The sequence below is a fragment of the Tenrec ecaudatus genome, chromosome 16 (genome assembly GCF_050624435.1).
Source record: "Tenrec ecaudatus isolate mTenEca1 chromosome 16, mTenEca1.hap1, whole genome shotgun sequence".
Taxonomy (NCBI): domain Eukaryota; kingdom Metazoa; phylum Chordata; class Mammalia; order Afrosoricida; family Tenrecidae; genus Tenrec; species Tenrec ecaudatus.
Genome location: NC_134545.1, coordinates 8,549,677 through 8,567,586, shown reverse-complemented (window position 1 = coordinate 8,567,586; position 17,910 = coordinate 8,549,677). Strand labels below are relative to the sequence as shown.

Here is a 17,910-nt window from a genome sequence, read left to right as displayed (position 1 = left end):
CTTTCACCCAGAAAGTATTGATGAGGCCCATGTGCCAGATGGACTCAATGGTGAGTGTGTCAGCTGCTCACGGTGAGGAGGAAGGCTGACTCAGAGGGGCCTCAGAAAACAGGATTGGGGACCCATTTAGGAAAATCCAGCCCTGAAAGCTCCAAAGAGCACAGTTCTATTCTAACACACACGAGGCCCCCAGGACTGGGCATCAAGCCTCCTGCAACTGGTTGGTTATATGCCAGATACTCTCCTGGAAAATGAGGCCTAAGTGCAAATAGCTGGCTCGGTCCCTGCCTGAAAGTCTTTCTTACAGGAATGTAAACCAAAATTCAACATCCGTAACTGAACAGAACTGTGGAAAGCATTATGAAGAGGGGGTGGGGCACGTGCAGGACACAATGAAAACATGTACCGGAGGACTTCAAGGATGCTAAGGATAGACCTTCTTTAGGGAGGCCATGAATCAGAGAGGACACAGTAGGTTATGTGTTGGGCTGCTCTGCAAGAGGAAGAGGAGGAGAGATTACAGCCTGGAAACCCAGTGGGCGGGAAGCTCTGCTCTGTCCTACAAGGTCACTATCAGATGCAATCGGCTTAAAAGCAGTACTAGGCTGCTTTATTTGGGCTTCAGTGACTCTTTATTGGGTACTTGAAGGAGATGTTAAGAATAATCCTTAGGTTTCCAAAGGTCACCCTGTGGGTTAAGGTGGGTAGATGGCTGTACCATTTACCCAAAAAGGGAAATCTAAATCAAACCCACCCACTGCAGTCACTTCCAACTCACAGCAGCCTTATAGGACAGGGCAGAGTTCCTAAGAGCTGTCATCTTTGAACGGCCTCACCTTTCTTGCATGGAGCAGCAGCTGGTAAATTCAAACCACCAACCTTTTGCTTAGCAGCCCAACATTTCACTCGCTGTGCCACCCAAAAACCTGACGGCCATCAAGTCAGTTCCAGCTCATGATGGCCCTATGGGAGAGGGCAGAGCTGCTCCTTAGGGTTTTCAAGATCGTCACCCGAGCAAAAGCAGATGGCCTCCTCTTCTGTCATCGCAGAGGAGTCTGGGTTGACAGTTCACAGAGAAAATTCATACACATTTTTCTTTCCTGGCCTGAATGCCATGAAATCCCCGCAATGAAACAGCACTCTTCCCACCTGGAGAAGTTGATGTAAGGTTAGGTTTTGTGTGTGGAGAAGGCCGCAGGGTTGAGAGCTATGAAACAGCTTAGAGCTGAAGAAATACTCTGTGAAAGTGGGCACCTGGGTGAAGTGGAAGAAACCTCTAAACATTGTACTCTAGTAGTGGGAGACAGAGAAGCAGTCAGAGTGCACCCTGCCCAGAAAAACAAGGCCATCCAATGCACCCTGCTGGTAGGTCTGAACTGCCAGTCTTGCTATTAGCAGCTCAATGCTTAACCCACAGGGTCACCAGGCAGGTTCATTACATTTGATCTACTTTATGTTTTAAAACACCCACAATAAAAAAGGTTCTTTTTGTTTTGTTTGAAAGCAGCACCCCTGCCCCCCTCCTAACAAAGTCTTGGAGATGATCCATTTGAATACCATTGACATCATGTGACAAATACGACTGCTCTTGAGTTCTGTTCCACCGCCCTTCAGGGGCAGCTTCCCTCCTGTGACCTGTCAGTGGAGCAGAGGGCAGCAGTGGAAGGCAGGCTTCCGGGCGCCCACAACAGCTTCCCTAGAGACTGGCCCACAGAAGGGCTTACCCTCCAAGGGATACCTGAGACTACAAACGCCACACATTGGGAAAAACAAATGAGCCAAATTCTCTTCATGTTCTAAATTATGTTTCTTGCTCCGAAAGAATCTTTATACATCTCTGACAATTCTGAAATAAAATGAAATCAATATACAGAAGTGCATTAAAAAGACAAGGACCCTTTTTTGGAAGTGGCCCTATTTTCATCAAGGTACAGAAATCAAGACCATTTAAAAAGATAGATCCTAAGAAGTCTTGACTCCATCCCAAGTCCTACACTTATTAAGAAATGTTTTCAAAACCCTCACTGCCAGCCAGTGGGGTCTGACTTATAGCAATCCTACTACAGGGCGGAGTCACACTGCCCCTTTAGGTTTTCAAGGCTATACCTAACCATTAAGCCACCAAGGCTCCTAGGTGCCTTGGTAGTAACTACTTTGAAACTGGGGAACAACAACATCTGAAGGCTTTTGTGGGGGTGTGGGGGGGACAGAGTAAGGCTTTGCAGGGAAAGAGCAGCTGCATTGCGCTGGGCAACACACTTCCTCAGAGCAGCTTTTCAGGTCTTTTTCTTAAGACTTCTTCCTAACACCCCTTCGGTCCTCAATCAACCCATGTCCTTCGAGTAAATCTATCAAGATTAGTCCTTCAGAGTCCCCAAAACCAGATACCACATTCTTTCTGAGTTGAGCTCTCTGCCTTGAACTGCACTGGCCCAGCAGACCCCCTGGGAAGTCACTATTCTATGAGACCTTGGCTGTGGAGGAGCCCTATGACACGACACACTCAGTGCAGAGACAAGCTGCAACTAGTTCTGTTTGGGATTATGGATGAGATAGGACCCTGTGGTAAGCTTTTTAAGCTCCCCTGCTACACTCTCAGCCAGCTGAACAAAAGGTGGGGGACAGGAGTGACTGTGCTTTCCCCCTCACTCCTCTGACAGAGTAGTAGAGAGATGAGCCAACACACCACTGTGTGGAACACATCCTCTATTGCAAAAACGTCCTCAGGTTTGGGAAAACCAGAAATGCTATCTGCAGAATGTACAAGTCATTAGAAAAACTGTAAATGTTTACTGACCTAATGTAACAATTGACAGTAGCTCTTGCATAGATGATCTGACAACACTGGCTCTATAGTCCTGCTTAGAAGCCATCACTGGAGCAGCGATGAAACTGCTCCTCAGCTTAGAAATGTCCCCTAACGTGCCAGTCACCAACCCCCTGAGAACTCCCCCACTTTAGTTACCTGCCTGGCACCAGCAGTCACTCTAGGATCTGACCACTTAATCATGTGCTTGTATATGAGCTGCCATTTTCTGATGCTACTAAATATTCTACTTTATTAAATGCATTCTAGACCCCCTTCCCCCAAACACACCACCATTTTCTTCCAAACCCAGAGTGAGTCTCTATTGGATCCCACCACCCCTTGGCACCTTCTATGCTTCATTTGAGCCCACGGATAAGACGCCGAGCCCCTGGATCTGTGGTACTTAAACTGCCGTCTGCCATATTCCGCTCACTCCTCACTTTTACACTGCTCAGAAAGTAAGACGCTAAATGTAGGTCTAATTTAATGCAACCAGTTACAATTGTATTCACCCTTTAAGTGCTCTTAATTTTTATTACAAAGCAATAAATTGCTAACTTTGAGGGATATAGACATAAGTTTTATGAAAAATAGCAAAATCTTAAGAACTGAAAAACAAATCATGGTCACAGATGATATACATTTCCCTGACCTGGATAACCTCACACTTCTAAAAAGCACTCTTTTTTTTTCAAAGAGAAAATGTCTAGATTCAATGAATGCAACTTCTCACTCCCAAAACACTCCCCAGTCATTTTCATCACTGGTTGTACAGTCTTCATCAGATATTTCTTTCTGAGTTGCCACAGAAACATTAGCTGCCCTGTCCATGCCTCTCTTCTTAATCATTTACGTGTGATGATGAAAGAACACTCCTGACAACCTCTCAACAAAGGCAAGCCATCGACCCCACCGGGGAAGGTAAAGCCCCTCTGACACAGACTGTTCAAACTCTGCTGTGCAGAGAAGTATCCGACATTTGAGCAGATGTGCTCCAACAACTCCTATCTAGCCTAGAGGAATCGCAAAAACATTGGTATTGTAGATATCATGGTTACAATGTGTATAGAAATTACTTTGGGAAAATAACATGTGCTTAGCAAATGGAAACATGTTAGCACCAACATTTTGTTTTCCTAGTCCTTTCCCCCAAGGAGTGGCTGGTGGTTCTGAGCTGATGACATATAACCACTACACCATAGAGGGTTCTTACGTCATTTGTTATCCTAAAACAACTTCACAACAATTTCTTTCTTTCTGCTCATTTTCCAGGAAACTTTGTTATTTGGATTCTCTTAAGTTAGGAATTTCTTAGAGTAGACACATTCTTTTTGAGGACTCTCTTCGTTTGATTTTATTAGGTTGTGTCAAATTCCAGTAGAAATATGTACTTTACTATTAAAGTCTTAGAAGTGTTAACCAACTTGGGCAGAAGGGAAGGAAGGCAAGTTATGGTCGGTGTAAGAGGGAGGTAAGCAAAAGACAGAGGCAGAGAAGACCCTGGGAGGAGTGTGAAGTTAAAGGGAACCCAAGTTAATACTGTTAGAGACATACTTCTTCACTAACAGTGATCTATAAGTAGATGCAGGGATAGCAGTGAGGCTGAACAGTGTGGGAGGGAGAGCTAAAGAAGCTACATCTGTAGATTTGACAGAGGATAGTCCCGCATGTGTATTTATTTATCTATGATACAAATATATCCATAAATGTAGTAGGGCAAACAGGGGGCAAAATTGTGCCAACTTCTTGGACATAATCAAATACCCTGAGGAAATGAGTTGCTCGATCTAGGGGCTCATGGTTTTGGGGACACCAAGGTCAAATGGCACAAAGCAGTCCACAATGACAATGTTCTGTACCCTGCTGCTGTGGTAACAGAGAATGGGGTCTTAAAAGCGTGTGGGTAGCCATTTAAAGTGCAATTACTGTTTGTCTCCGCTTCTGGAGGAAATGAGAAGGAAGACAATAGAAGATGCATGGCAACATGTAGTCCAATGACTGACTGATGGACCGCACCAAGCTCAATCTACATGAACCCCGACACCAAAATGGTGCCGGGCTGCCACTACTAATTGCTCTGAAAAGGATCACATACAGAAGGTGTTGGCATATTGGGGGCGGGGGGGGTGGCATGCAACAAAACTCAAACTCATAAAATTAAACAAAACAAAAACCCACTGGGCTCACCACTGGTCAGACAGAGAACAGTGGGACTCCTGAGAGTGTGGCTCTTCATCACTCTTCAGGTCTGGCTCAATTTTCCGTCCATAATAGACAGGTCTATGGTGGGGGTGGGCGAGAAATCTCACTGCTGTCAAGTCAATGCCAACTCACAGCAACCCTGCTAGAGAAAGCAGAATTGTCCCTCGTGAGGCGGTAACTTTGTTAAGGGAGTAAAAAGCAATGTCTTTCTCCAGAGGAGTAACTGGTGGCTTCCAAACTGCAGACCTTGCAGTTAGTGGCCTAACTCACAACCCCTACGCACGCCATTCGGGTTCCAGATGGGTCTAGAAAGGGGACAATAACACTAGAGGGGTACACACATCTCAGAACAGCGGTTCTCAACCTGGGGTCGAACGGCCCTTTCACAGGGATTGTCCGATTCATAATAGTAGCAAAATTATAGTTATGAAGTAGCAGCAGAAATAATTTTATGATTGGGGGGTGTCAAGACAACATGAAGAACCATATTAATGGGTCTCGGCATTAGGAAGGTTGAGAACCACTACCTTAGAATAATCAACCAGTGAGATTTAAGAAAAAAGAAAAGGCAGCATGTACCCAAGGGCAAAGTTCACAAGGGTTGCAAAAGGAGAAGGAAGGTAAATGAACAGATAAACAGGGAAGAATCGGAACAGTGATGTCAATGACATGAAACAAAATGTTATGAATTATTGAATGAAAAATTGATCTGCTCTGTAAGCCTTCATCCAACTCATGATAAAAAGTTAAAGAAAAAAATAAGAGCCCTGGAAAAAGAAGAAACTATTAGTGGATGCCAAGCCCAGAATCTACTTATAAACCCAAGTACACCTACTCACACTGTTTGAACCAACTTATAATCTGCTGGGTCATGTTGTACCTCCATCAATAGGAGCTAATTACAGAAACAGCAGAAGTAAAACTCTGAATGGACTATGAAGTCACATGAATTACACAGAGCCCTGCAATATAGAAGCCACTAGCCATATGTAGCTATTTAAATTTAATTTAGAAAAAGCTTTCAAGAATTAAAAAATTCAGTTCCTCCGTTATACTGGTTGCATTTGAAATGCTTAAAAGCTAGTAGTTTGTGCATTGGACAGAATATTGTAGAATATTCTAGTAGACCATAATGACATAGGACCATACAGAAAGATGCTGTTAAAACAAAACACTGCATAGTCCTGGTCCTGTAGCATCCTCAAAATTGTTGCTTTGCTTAAGCCCACTGTTGCAGTCATTATGTCAATCCATCTCATTGCGGGTCCTGCACCTTTTCCACTTTTACCCTCGATTTTATCAAACACGTTGACTCTCGCCAGGCACTGGTCCCTCGTGATTGGGGGACCTGGGGTTTTACTGAGGGAAACAGCAAAAACGTCTAATGCTTTACTGAGCATTTAATTCTCGCAACGTTCTGAGTTAAGTACTACATGTCCACAGCCCCTCAGCCAAAAAAACAAATAGATAGGCTTTTTCAGAATTTCAGAAATGTTTCAGATCTTACGAAGAAAAACAGCCCCCCCACAGGGATCTGGAACCTTACTCTGTAATTGAATATTAATATTTCTGCAGAGAAATAAGAATATTCACATGAGCTAGGATAAACAAAAGATTATAAATAACCTCTTACATATTACAGTCGAACGTTGCTACCAAATGACTCACAGAAATACTGCCTTTTCAGAGCTCTGAATTTGGGGAATTGTTGACCATTTGTGAGATGCAGAGCCTGGCGCAGTTCTGAACACAGGCAGCCGAGACATCAGTGCAATGAGCAGCCCCTCGGGCCCTCCTGCCGACAAGTCTGTTCCCAGAGAGGCTCTGGATGAACACTCAAGACAGAACCACTCTATTCTTGGAAATGAAGGCACTCTTACCGGAATGCAAAGAGAAATGGAAATCCATGCATCTGAGGCTTGCCAACATCAGGTTGTCCAAAGGCACTGATTGAGATGTTTTATATGGTCACGATAAAAACCACTAATTCTTTAACTGCAAGCCTCCACCCCACCCCACCCCCACCCTCAGGTTTTAACCTTCACAGACTAAGAGCTCCCAGTAAGTTCTCTTTTATATAAGAGGCCCTCAAAATGTTTGTGGGAAAATTCCATTTTCTCTTAATTTTATGTTTCCACAAGCTTTTTGAAGCCCCCTTTTATAAGACTATACTCTCGACCCTTAAGATTTTCAGGATCATGCGGGCTTTGGTGACAGCTCAGCAGTCAAGCATCTCTTTCTAACTGCTTTACCAGCAAGCGCTCCTAACATATATCCTGCTGCAAACCATGCCAAGCCAAGACATTGAGAGTATTGTTCTAGAACGTGTTGTGTCAGTCTTCCAACTATACAATGAAAGCATTCTTGTCCACCCAATAAACCAAGCAACTTCTATTCCAACCCTGCACAGACACTGCCTTACAGGAGCAGCTCTCAAACTTTTTGGTATCAGGATTATTCAATTTTTAAAATCATTTTATTAGGGGCTCATACAACTCTTATCACAATCCATGCATACATCAGTTGTGTAAAGCACATTTGTACATTCATTGCCCTCATCATTCTCAAAACATTTGCTCTCCATTTAAGCCCCTGGCATCAGCTCCTCATTTTTCCTCCTCCCTCCCCTTCCCTGCTCTCTCATGAACCCTTGATATTTTATAAATTATTATTATTTTGTCATATCTTGTCCTGTCCGACATCTCCCTTCACCCACTTTTCTGTTGTCCGTCCCCCAGGGAGGAGGTCACATGCAGATCCTTGTAATAGGTTCCCCCTTTCCAACCCACCCCCCCTCCACCCTCCCGGTATCACCACTCTCACCACTGGTCCTGAAGGGATCGTCCGCCCTGGATTCCCTGTGTTTCCAGTTCCTATCTGTAGCACTGTATATCCTCTGGTCAAGCCAGATTTGTAAGGTAGAATTGGGATGATAGTCGTGGGGGGTGGGGGGACGCGGGGGAAGCATTTAGGAAGTAGAGGAAAGTTGTATGTTTCATCATTGCTACACTGCACCATGGCTGGCTCATCTGCTCCCCACGACCCTTCTCTAAGAGGATGTACAGTTGCCTCCAGATGGGCTTTGGGTCTCTACCCCACACTCCCCCTCATTCACAACGATATGATTTTTTTTGTCCTGATGATGCCTGGTATCAGGATTATTTTAGGCTCTTAACACTTACCAAAAATCTTAAAGAATTTTTGTTTGTGTGGGCTAAAACCACTGGGTTTTGCCATGTTAGTATTGAAAACAGGAAGGTTAAAAAATTTTACCAATTCATTTAAACATAATAAAACCATTACATTAAAGGAGAAGTTGTAATTTCAAAAGAAAATATAGTTAAAAAAAACACAAACAGAATTGCGCTGGGCAGAGCAGAGCTTTTGTAGCATTGAGCAACTCATATGTGTATAAGAAAGAGCTTTATAGACAAGAACAATTGTGTATTGAGAAAACATCCCAGCCTAATCTAGATCAAATCTGTAAGTTCGATATTAGCCCATATGTCCGATACCAATTTATAAATTCCTCTTCAAACTCACACAACACATGCAATGATGCCAAATGCAGGAAGATCACAGGCCAGTGGGTGGAAAGTCTTATGGATCCAATGGCAGTAAAAGCATCTCAGTACTAGCAGGGGTCCATGTGGCTCCTCTAGCTCCAGGGCTCTAGCATAGCTCCATGTGTTTTCTCAGCCTGAATATCTCTCAGGGAGTAAATGTATGTCCGGCTTTAGTGAACTATTTATCTCCTTTGCACCTCCAAATGAGGTGCAACATGATTAACAGGCTAAACTCCACCCCTTCACTCCTAAGTCTCAAATTGACAAAGATTATGTAACAACCACAAACTTGCTCTGAGTTAGTACACCCAGTGGTGTCGCCTGGGAAGGTTCTTTCTGGTCACAGTGAATCCCCCCCCCCCCCAAAAGTAGTTTCACTCAAACCTTGTTTTTTGTGATGGCTGATTTAGGAGAACAGTGTGCGGCTGGAAAATTTTATTTCCTGCTTATAAAAAATGCTGCAGAAACTGTTGTGATGTTGAACACAGCTTACAAGGACAGTGCTATGGGGGAAAACCCTGAAGTGTATGAGTGGTTTTCTCTTTTCAAAAAAGGCGAAATGTCGAATGATGACAAACCTCACTCTGGACGTCTGTCAACTTCCCGAATGGACAAAAATGTCCACCTGTAGTGCATTTGGAGTTTGCTCCACCAGGTCCGACTGTTAATCAACCTTTCTATTTAGAGGTTCTGAAATGATTGCCTAACAGTGTGTTGTGGGATATAAAAATAATTTTCCCCAGCTTTGTCTCCCCCAAAGATATGCCAACCTTGGATGCTGTTTGCCAGCACAACATGGTGGGAGATCAGATGCTTACAGGTATTCTCCCTGAAGGCACTCGGCTATCCAGAGCCAATCAGACTACTGACAGCCAATCAGACACCCTATTGATAGGATAGTGATTGTTTCCCTGGAGGGCTTAGAACAGGTCAAACTTGTCCAGTGACATCCAACGTTAGGCTGCTATTCTGAAACTAGGATCTGCCCATCTTGTCACATGTGTACCCCCAATCCCTCCCCTTCCTATTTCGTGTATACCCTTAGATATCCCCCCCTCTCATTACTGTATTGCCTATAGTACAACCCCTTCCTGTGATGTATGTCTTTACCTATAATCAGGGGGCTTGCACGCCCCCAGAAAGATATATAAGCCTTGGTTAGAAATAAATTGCTCTCTCCCCCCTGCCATTTCCACCTTCCACATTCTCACGTGGACCACCAAGAAGGGCTGAGGTGAGCATGTTACCATGAAATGTGTCTGACGCGTTCATTTTACTTTCTGTTCTCTCTTATTCTCTATGGTTTTATTTTAATCTTTTTTTTCTGTTGTGAGCCATAAGTTTTCTTTTCTTTTTTAAAAATCATTTTGTTAGGGGCTAATACAACTCTTATCACAATCCATACATACATCAATTGTGTAAAGCACATCTGTACATTCATTGCCCTCGACTTTAATCTTTACATATTATTGCTGTACAATTGCTCCCGCTGAGTCCATAATCATTTGTTAGAGGCTGGGTCCCTGACAATGTGTGACAAAAAAGGCCTGATTTGTGGTAGATGGCGGACTGGTTTTGCCACTACAATGGAGCTGCTCACGCAGTCATCTCAGCACACCAGTTTGGGGCCCAAAACAGCCTGCCTCTCTTGCCCACACACTTTACTCCCCTGACCTCGTTGCATGCAACTTGTTTTTGTTTCCAGGAATGAAGAAGGACATTAAAGGACAGCAATTTGACGATGTAGAAGAGGTGAAGATGATTAGGGAAAAGACTGTACAGATGTGCTTTATACAATTGATGTATGTATATGTATGAACTGTGAAAAGAATTCTATGAGCCCCAATAAATTGTTAAAATAAAAAATAAATAAATAAATAAATAAAGAGGTGAAGAAAAAGAAAATGAGGGAGGTGCCATGCTAACAGACGAGTTTGAAAACTGTTTCCAAGAATGGAATCACAGATTTGGCAAATGTATTAAGTGTAATAGAGAAAGTGCTTTGAAGTTAAGGTTGTTTTGTAAAACAATTAAAATACATAGCTTTTTGGGAGGGGGATTTCGTTTGTTTTGTGTGGGGGGTACCCCCTCCTATTTCCCCAAAGAGTACAACAAGATAAGGGGCATTTTTTGTAACTCCTCTTTGTTTCACATGGATGGGGGCTGCATCCTCATATCTGCCTCTGTGTTCAATCTGTTGCCACATTTGCTTTGTTGAAGTCTAGGGGAACCCAGGCCTTGCAAAGTTGGAAAGGAAAAGAGTACTTTCAAAAGCCTTTTCAGATAGGAAAATGGGGCTCTTTGATAGCACATGAAAACTCAGCAAGTGGTAGCTATTTCTTAAAGGATAGTGGAATCCGAAACTCTATCCGTGAATTTTCTCTTTTATTATATTCCAATTTCATTCATTTTCTATCTACCCTTATTTCTAATGGATCTTACCCATGAATGACTGTGACACACATTAGTCATTTGGGAAATGCTGGCTCACTGAATCATGCCGTTCTTGCCAGTGCTGTCACATTTCAAAAGCACATTTTAATTTTATTTTTTCATAAAGCACATTTTATACTTTATCTGAGAAACCACTTATGAATGTAATCTCAGACCAAGTTTTCCAAAATTCAAATTTTCCTTCAAAAGATAAAATGTTATTGCTGGCAACAAATACTTTCAATTTGTCTTCTTTAAGACAGGTTCGTTTTGTTCACTTTTCACAAAATGTTGGATAAATGCCCAGCCCCGAGTAACTTTAGTGTGTCCACTGTCTTTCAAGTTCAAAGTGTTCTAAGAAAAGCAACTGCTCCTCCCCAACGAGTGCACATATCTTTTTCCCTCAAGATAACCAGGGTGCGCCAGCATGCAGCCGACAACCTTGTAGGCTTTCCATTTTGTCACCAAAAAGTGTGCCATGATGTGACAGTTAATAAGAAAGGTTCCATGGACATCATTTGTACTGTGTTGTCAAGAAAGTGCTAGGTGAAACTGTCCTCTACAAAAATGACAGAAACTGTCTGGGCCCCATGGTGAAAACCACAGTGACAGCCATATGCTTTGCTGATTCGAGTACAGTGGCTTTACCCACCAGTGCTTTACATCAGAAAAAAGAAGAAGAAATCAACATGCAAAAATACACCTTAGAGGAAATGGACAAATTCCCTAAAGTAAGTCAAGAAAAATAGTGGATTTCAATACCTCCAGAATAAATGAAGAGATTGAACCTACAATTAAAAAAAAATCTACCAACAAAGGAAAGTCTTGGAATGGATGGATTCACTGGGGAGTTCTACCAAACATTGACAGAAAATGTGACTCAAATCAGGGTGACCATGACACCAAAGCCAGGCAAAGATACAAGACTGTATCACTGGTGAATATAGTATCACTGGTGAATATAGAAAAATAATGGATCACATGAACAAAACAAATGGTAAGATGCACCTGATTATCTCAATTGAGACAGATAAGGCATTGGGGGAGAAAGAAAAACAACAACCATTTTTCATGATAAAAACACAACACAATAGAAATTAATGGACAAATCCCTCAACATGATACAGGGAATTTATGAGAAACCCACAGTGAATATCACACTCAATGGAGAAAGATTGAGAGCTTTCCTTCTTAAACCAGACACGACACAGACAGGATGCGCATTCTCTACTATTCAACATCATTCCAGAAGCCTAAGCAGTTATGTAACGTTAATGGGGGGGGGCGCATTTGGAAGGGAGTAAAACTATTCCTTTCGCTTATGATGTGATTCTACATATACACAAAGCCCTAAAGAAACCATGAGAAAGCAAAGCGGAAGGATGCAAAGTCAACATACTAAAGTGAGTCTGGTTTCTTTACAGCAGCAATGAGCCTGCTGAAGGGAAAATAAAGGAAACAATGCCAATTACAATAGAATCGAGAAGGATTAAATCAAACCTACATAAAGTTTGAGACTGTAATAAATCCTTACAAGAGCAGCCAGCTTTATCTTTCTCCAGTAGAGCTGCTTGTGGGTTTGAACCACCACATTTATGGTTAGGAGTCCAAATTCTAACCTACAGCACCACTAGGGCTCCTGAAAAAGAATAACGTAGCTAAGAATTAATTTTATCAGGAAGGATAAAGACTTGTACACAGAAAACTATAAAACATGACTAAAAGATACCAAAGACAACAACGCAGGTGCATAAGCAAATGTGGTAAAGAAAACTGATGGTGCCCGGCTAACAAAAGATATGGCGTCTGGGGTCTTAAAGGTTTGAAGATAAACAAGCGGTCATTTGGCTGAGAAGCAAAAAAGCCCAGGCATCAAAGAACAAAAAAACATATCAATGTGAATGAAGGGGAGTGTGGAGTGGAGACCCAAAGATCATCTGAGGGCAACTAGACATCTACTCACAGAAGGGTCGCCGGGAGGAGATGAACCAGTCAGGGTGCAGTATAACCAATGAAACATACAACTTTCCTCTACTTCTTTAATGCTTCTTCTCCCCGACTATCATGATCCCAGCTAGACCAGAGCATGTACACTGGTACAGGTAAGAGCTGGAAACACAGGGAATCCAGGACAGATCAACCCCTCAAGACCAATAATGAGAGTAGCAATACCAGGAAGGGAAGGGTAATACCAGAAGGTAGGGGGAAGGTGGGGAGACAAAGGGAGAACCAATCACAATGATCTACATATAACCCCTTCCCTGGGGGACAGACAACAGAAAAGTGGGTGAAGGGAGACATAGGTCAGGGTAAGACATGAAAAAATAATAATAATTTATACATTATCAAGGGTTCATGAGGGAAGGAGGGGGGGAAGATGAGCTGATACCAAGGGAAATGTGTTGAGAATGATAGCAACACATGTACAAATGTGCTTGACACAATGGATTTATGTAAGGATTGTGATAAAGTTGTATAAGCCCCCAATAAAATGTATTTTAAAAAAGCAATAAAAGACAAATAAAAGGTAAGATAGTTTGTGTTTGTGTGCTGGAGGGCTTTAATTATTACCGTAAATACTCGGGTATAAGCTGAAATTTTCTGCACATTTTTAATGCAGTTTTTGGTGGTAAAATTAGGTGCCTCGGCTGATATTCAGGTTGGCTTATACTCAAGTATATACGGTAGTTAAGATGTCAGTTCTACCCAAACAAAACAAAACCTGCTGCCATTAAGTTAATTCTGATTCTCAGTGACCCCACAGGATAGAGCAGAAGGAGTATGGGTTCTCGGGTTTCTAAGGCTATAAATCTTCATGTGAGCAGAAAGCCTCATCTTTCTGCCACAAAAGTGGCTGGTGGGTTTGAATGGGTGACCTTGAGATTAGAAGCCCACTATTTAACTTATTACACCACAATGGCTCCCCACCCTCCACCCCCAAAGCAATACATTTAAGATAATTCCCATCAAAATTCCAATAGGCTTTTTTTATATAGAAATGGCAAAGCCAGTCCTCAGTATATATGGAAGACAAAGGGCCCTGAAATAGCTAAGCAATTGTAAAGACAGCTAAATTAGGAAGATTCACACTGCCTATTTCCATACACACAACACAAAACAACCAGCTACGAATATAATGATAGACATATAAACCAATAGGATTAAGAACCAAGAAATAAATCCATACTCCATGGTCAACTTATTTTCAACAAGGGTGCTAAACCCATTCACAGGGGCAAGAAGAGTCTCACCAATAAATGGTGCTGGGAAAAATGGATTTCCACATGCAGAAGGATAAATCTGGATCTAAGATGCATGGTTGTTGTTAAGTATCCTTATGTCAGTTCCAAGTGATAGCGACCATGTGTACAAAACAAACAAAAAACTGCCCCCAGCTCTGCCTTCCCCACAATCATTGTGGACTTGGGCCCATCACTGCGGCCACTAAGTCAGTCCATCTCACAAAGGGACTCCCTCTTTTTTGATGACACTCTACCAACCATGATGTCCTTCTCCAGGGACTGGTCACTACTGAGAATATGTCTAAAGTATGTAAGACAAAGTCTTTCCATCTTCACTTCTTTTTTTGTAAAGATCATTTTATTGGGGACTCTTACAACTCTTGTTACAATCTATACATCAATGTATCAGATATATTGGTATATATATTGCCATCGTTCCTTTCTAGACATTTACTTTCTATTGAGCCCTTGGGATCAGCTCCTCTTTTTTCCCCTCCCCCCTCGTGGCCCCTTGATAGCTTATAGATTATTATTTTCACATCTCACACTGAAACTGTGTCCCTTCGCCTCTGGTTTCTGTTGTTCTTCCCCATCTTCACCTCTAAACAGCATCTGGTTGTAGTTTTTCCAAACAGATTTTCTCATTTTGTTGATTGTCCATGATATATACAATATTCTCTGTCAATATTCTAATTCAGGCGTCCTCAAACTATGGCCCATGGGCTACATGTGGCCCTTGGAGGACATTTATGCGGCCCGCTGAGTGTTTTTGCCCTGTTTTGTTTTTAACTTCAAAATAAGATACATGCAGTGTGCAAAGGAATTTGTTCATAGTTTTTTTAGTGCAGCCCTCCAATGGGTCTGAGGGACAGTGAACTGGCCCCCTGTTTAAAAAGTTTGAGAACCTCTGCTCTAATTCAAAGGAATCAATTCTTCTAAAGTTTTCCTTATTCATTGTCCTCCCTTTGCACACATCTGTGGTGAAAATTATATATGTAAGTATATGTATACATATATATATGCCAAGTGTCATACCATACACAAAGTCCAATTTAAAATGAATGCAGGAAAACAAAATAAGAAAAAAGACAATAGAAAGAAAGAAAGAAAGAAAATTAAGTACCTAAGTGTGAAAACTAAAATCATGTAATTTTTAAAAGAAAATCTACAAGCAAGGTTGTGGGGCCCAGCTCTTAATGATACATCATCAGCTAGGATGACAAAAGCACGAGCAGCAAAAGACAAAATAAATAGAGGCTATTAAAGTAAAATTCTTTTATTAATCATGCACTAGACATTGAATAAGGAAGGTAGAGGAAGAATCGAGGCATTTGGATTATGGTGCTGGCGAAGAATAGTGAAGGTACCATGGCCTGCCAGAAGAACAGACAAATCTGTCTTGGAAGACGTACAGCCAGATTGCTTTTGGAAGCATGGATGGCAAGACTTTGGCTCACATACTCTGAACATGTTGTCAAAAGAGACAATCTATGGAAAGGACACCATGCCTGGTAAAGTAGAGGGGCAGCCAGAAAAAGGAAGAGCCTCGACAAGATGGACGGACACTGTGGCTGCGACAATGGCTCACACCTAACAACAACTGCGAGGAGGGCGCTTTGTTCTGTTGTGCACAGCGCCTACTTTGAGTTGGAATTGATGGCACTTAACATATATCTCAGTGTGTTAGGCAGGGTTCTCTAGAGAGACAGAACCAGATTGCTAGTAATTAAATATAAATATATTTATAAAGATAGATATATAATACAAGAAATGAACTGTTAAATTATGTACAGATAGATAATACAAGAAATTAACAGCTAACTTATAAAACAGTGAGACACTAGCAGTCCTTTAAGGCTTGAGAGCCGCCAGTTGCCAGTCCCCTTCTGTAGAGAGAGCTGGGCTATATATACCCAGGCAGCAAACAGCAAGGCAGGTCACCAACTGTCACCAACTGTTGGTACCCAGCTCCAGAGACGAACATTCCAATAGTGTGGGATTAAAGGGACCTCAACTTACAGTGACACAGTCCACAGGCTAGGCATCCCACAGGTAGTGTTCCCCTTTAAACTGAGGCACAGAACAAGCAAGGCAAGGCTCATCGAGCCATTTACCCCTCCACCCTTCAATTAATCCTACTTGTGTTTATTGGCCAGGCTGGCACAATAAACTATCGCACTCAGTCAATTACTCAAAAATATTTTTTTTAATTCTAAAACTAAAAACAAAAACAAAATAAAGCAAAAGGCTAGCAATTCAGTCTTTTCACTAAGGTGCTATCTATGTGCCTGAACCCACCTGGCTTGGGGGGGGGGCACCTCCACACACACACACACACACACACACACACACACACGATAGCCACTGGGTAATTCTGAGTCACACCATGAAGTTGAAAGTTATTTCAAATATCAAAATACAAAGGGTCTTCAAAATGTTCGTAGAAAATGAGAATAAAAGTTACAGGAATGTCTCCATGATCATTTTGAAGCTCTTTTATATTTTTGGACTGAGAAGCAGAAACTTTTGTCTTTCTTATGTCTTCATTAGTGCCAAACACTATATATCCTTCCACCCTATGTGAAAAGTTTGCATTTTACTAAGACTAAGAGTTCCATCACAGATACCAAATCTAATGCCGAGTATGAATTCATAAGACAGACGAGCAGGAGTCTCCAGGGAAGCAGCAATCATCTGTTTCCAGGAACATCCAGTGTCCAGGACAAGTGAGGAAGGATGTGCAAGTGTGCTTGTGCATGTGTTCTTGGGGGAGGGGGCCTGAGAGGAGACAGATGGTAGAGCCCATGTGAAAGGTGTTCACAGTAACCCTCTGAAGTGGGTTCCCATGCTACAATTTTACACCCATGTGAATTTTATCATGTTGTGAGCACACCTAGTTGTGGCTTTTCTTCTTAAATGTTTGCAACCATGATGCAAGACTGCTTTCGAACTTGAACAAAAGACATTTCCTTTAAAAGACACATAACTTTCTATTTGGCTGTCAGGATGAGTATTCTTAAACGAACTGGTCCTGAATGGTCTATATGCTGTCTTAGGTTATGTACCCACAAAACTTAGTGATGGGATTTTTTATTTTTTAAGCATTCACTTAAAAACTGTAACTGCTTCTTAATGCTATTCAATGCTGATAAATGAATCTGGGATAAAAACCCTGAGAGCACTTCTCCAATTGCAGGAACCAGACTTTAAGAAGAAAACTTCCCATGGTGCTACAGGTTGACATCTAGTTATTTCCCTGTGGCTAACCTCTCCTAGTGACAAATCTATTAATGTGGACAAAGGGGAGCCTGCTCTTCAACCACGGTGAGCCGCATCTATTGTGTCTAGAAAACGCAAGAATAATGTCCCCCGAGTCTCTGAACACGGGGAATTTCCAAAACATACTTCGTTGATCTGTTTGACGATTCTAATAAAGCGAATCATGGCATTTCATGCTTAAAACTCAATGTGTGAGTCCAGTTGGCTACTCAGACTCTCACTCTGCTTTTAAAAATACACTTACAGTCAGAAGAACAACGTGTGTAATTCCACTGTAGTTCACTGTGAGAGGAGAAAGTGCTTCCACGTGGAGCATTTTCCAAAGCTCATATTAGAGGTATTCGAGGCCTCTAGTATCGTGTGGGAAACCAACCAATGC

General features: G+C 42.1%; 1 protein-coding gene across 1 annotated transcript in view; it reads right to left on the bottom strand.

Moving 5' to 3' along the window:
• Positions 1–17,910, bottom strand: part of SPPL3 (signal peptide peptidase like 3) — a 150,861-nt gene that overhangs the window by 52,812 nt on the left and 80,139 nt on the right. The window lies entirely within an intron of this gene.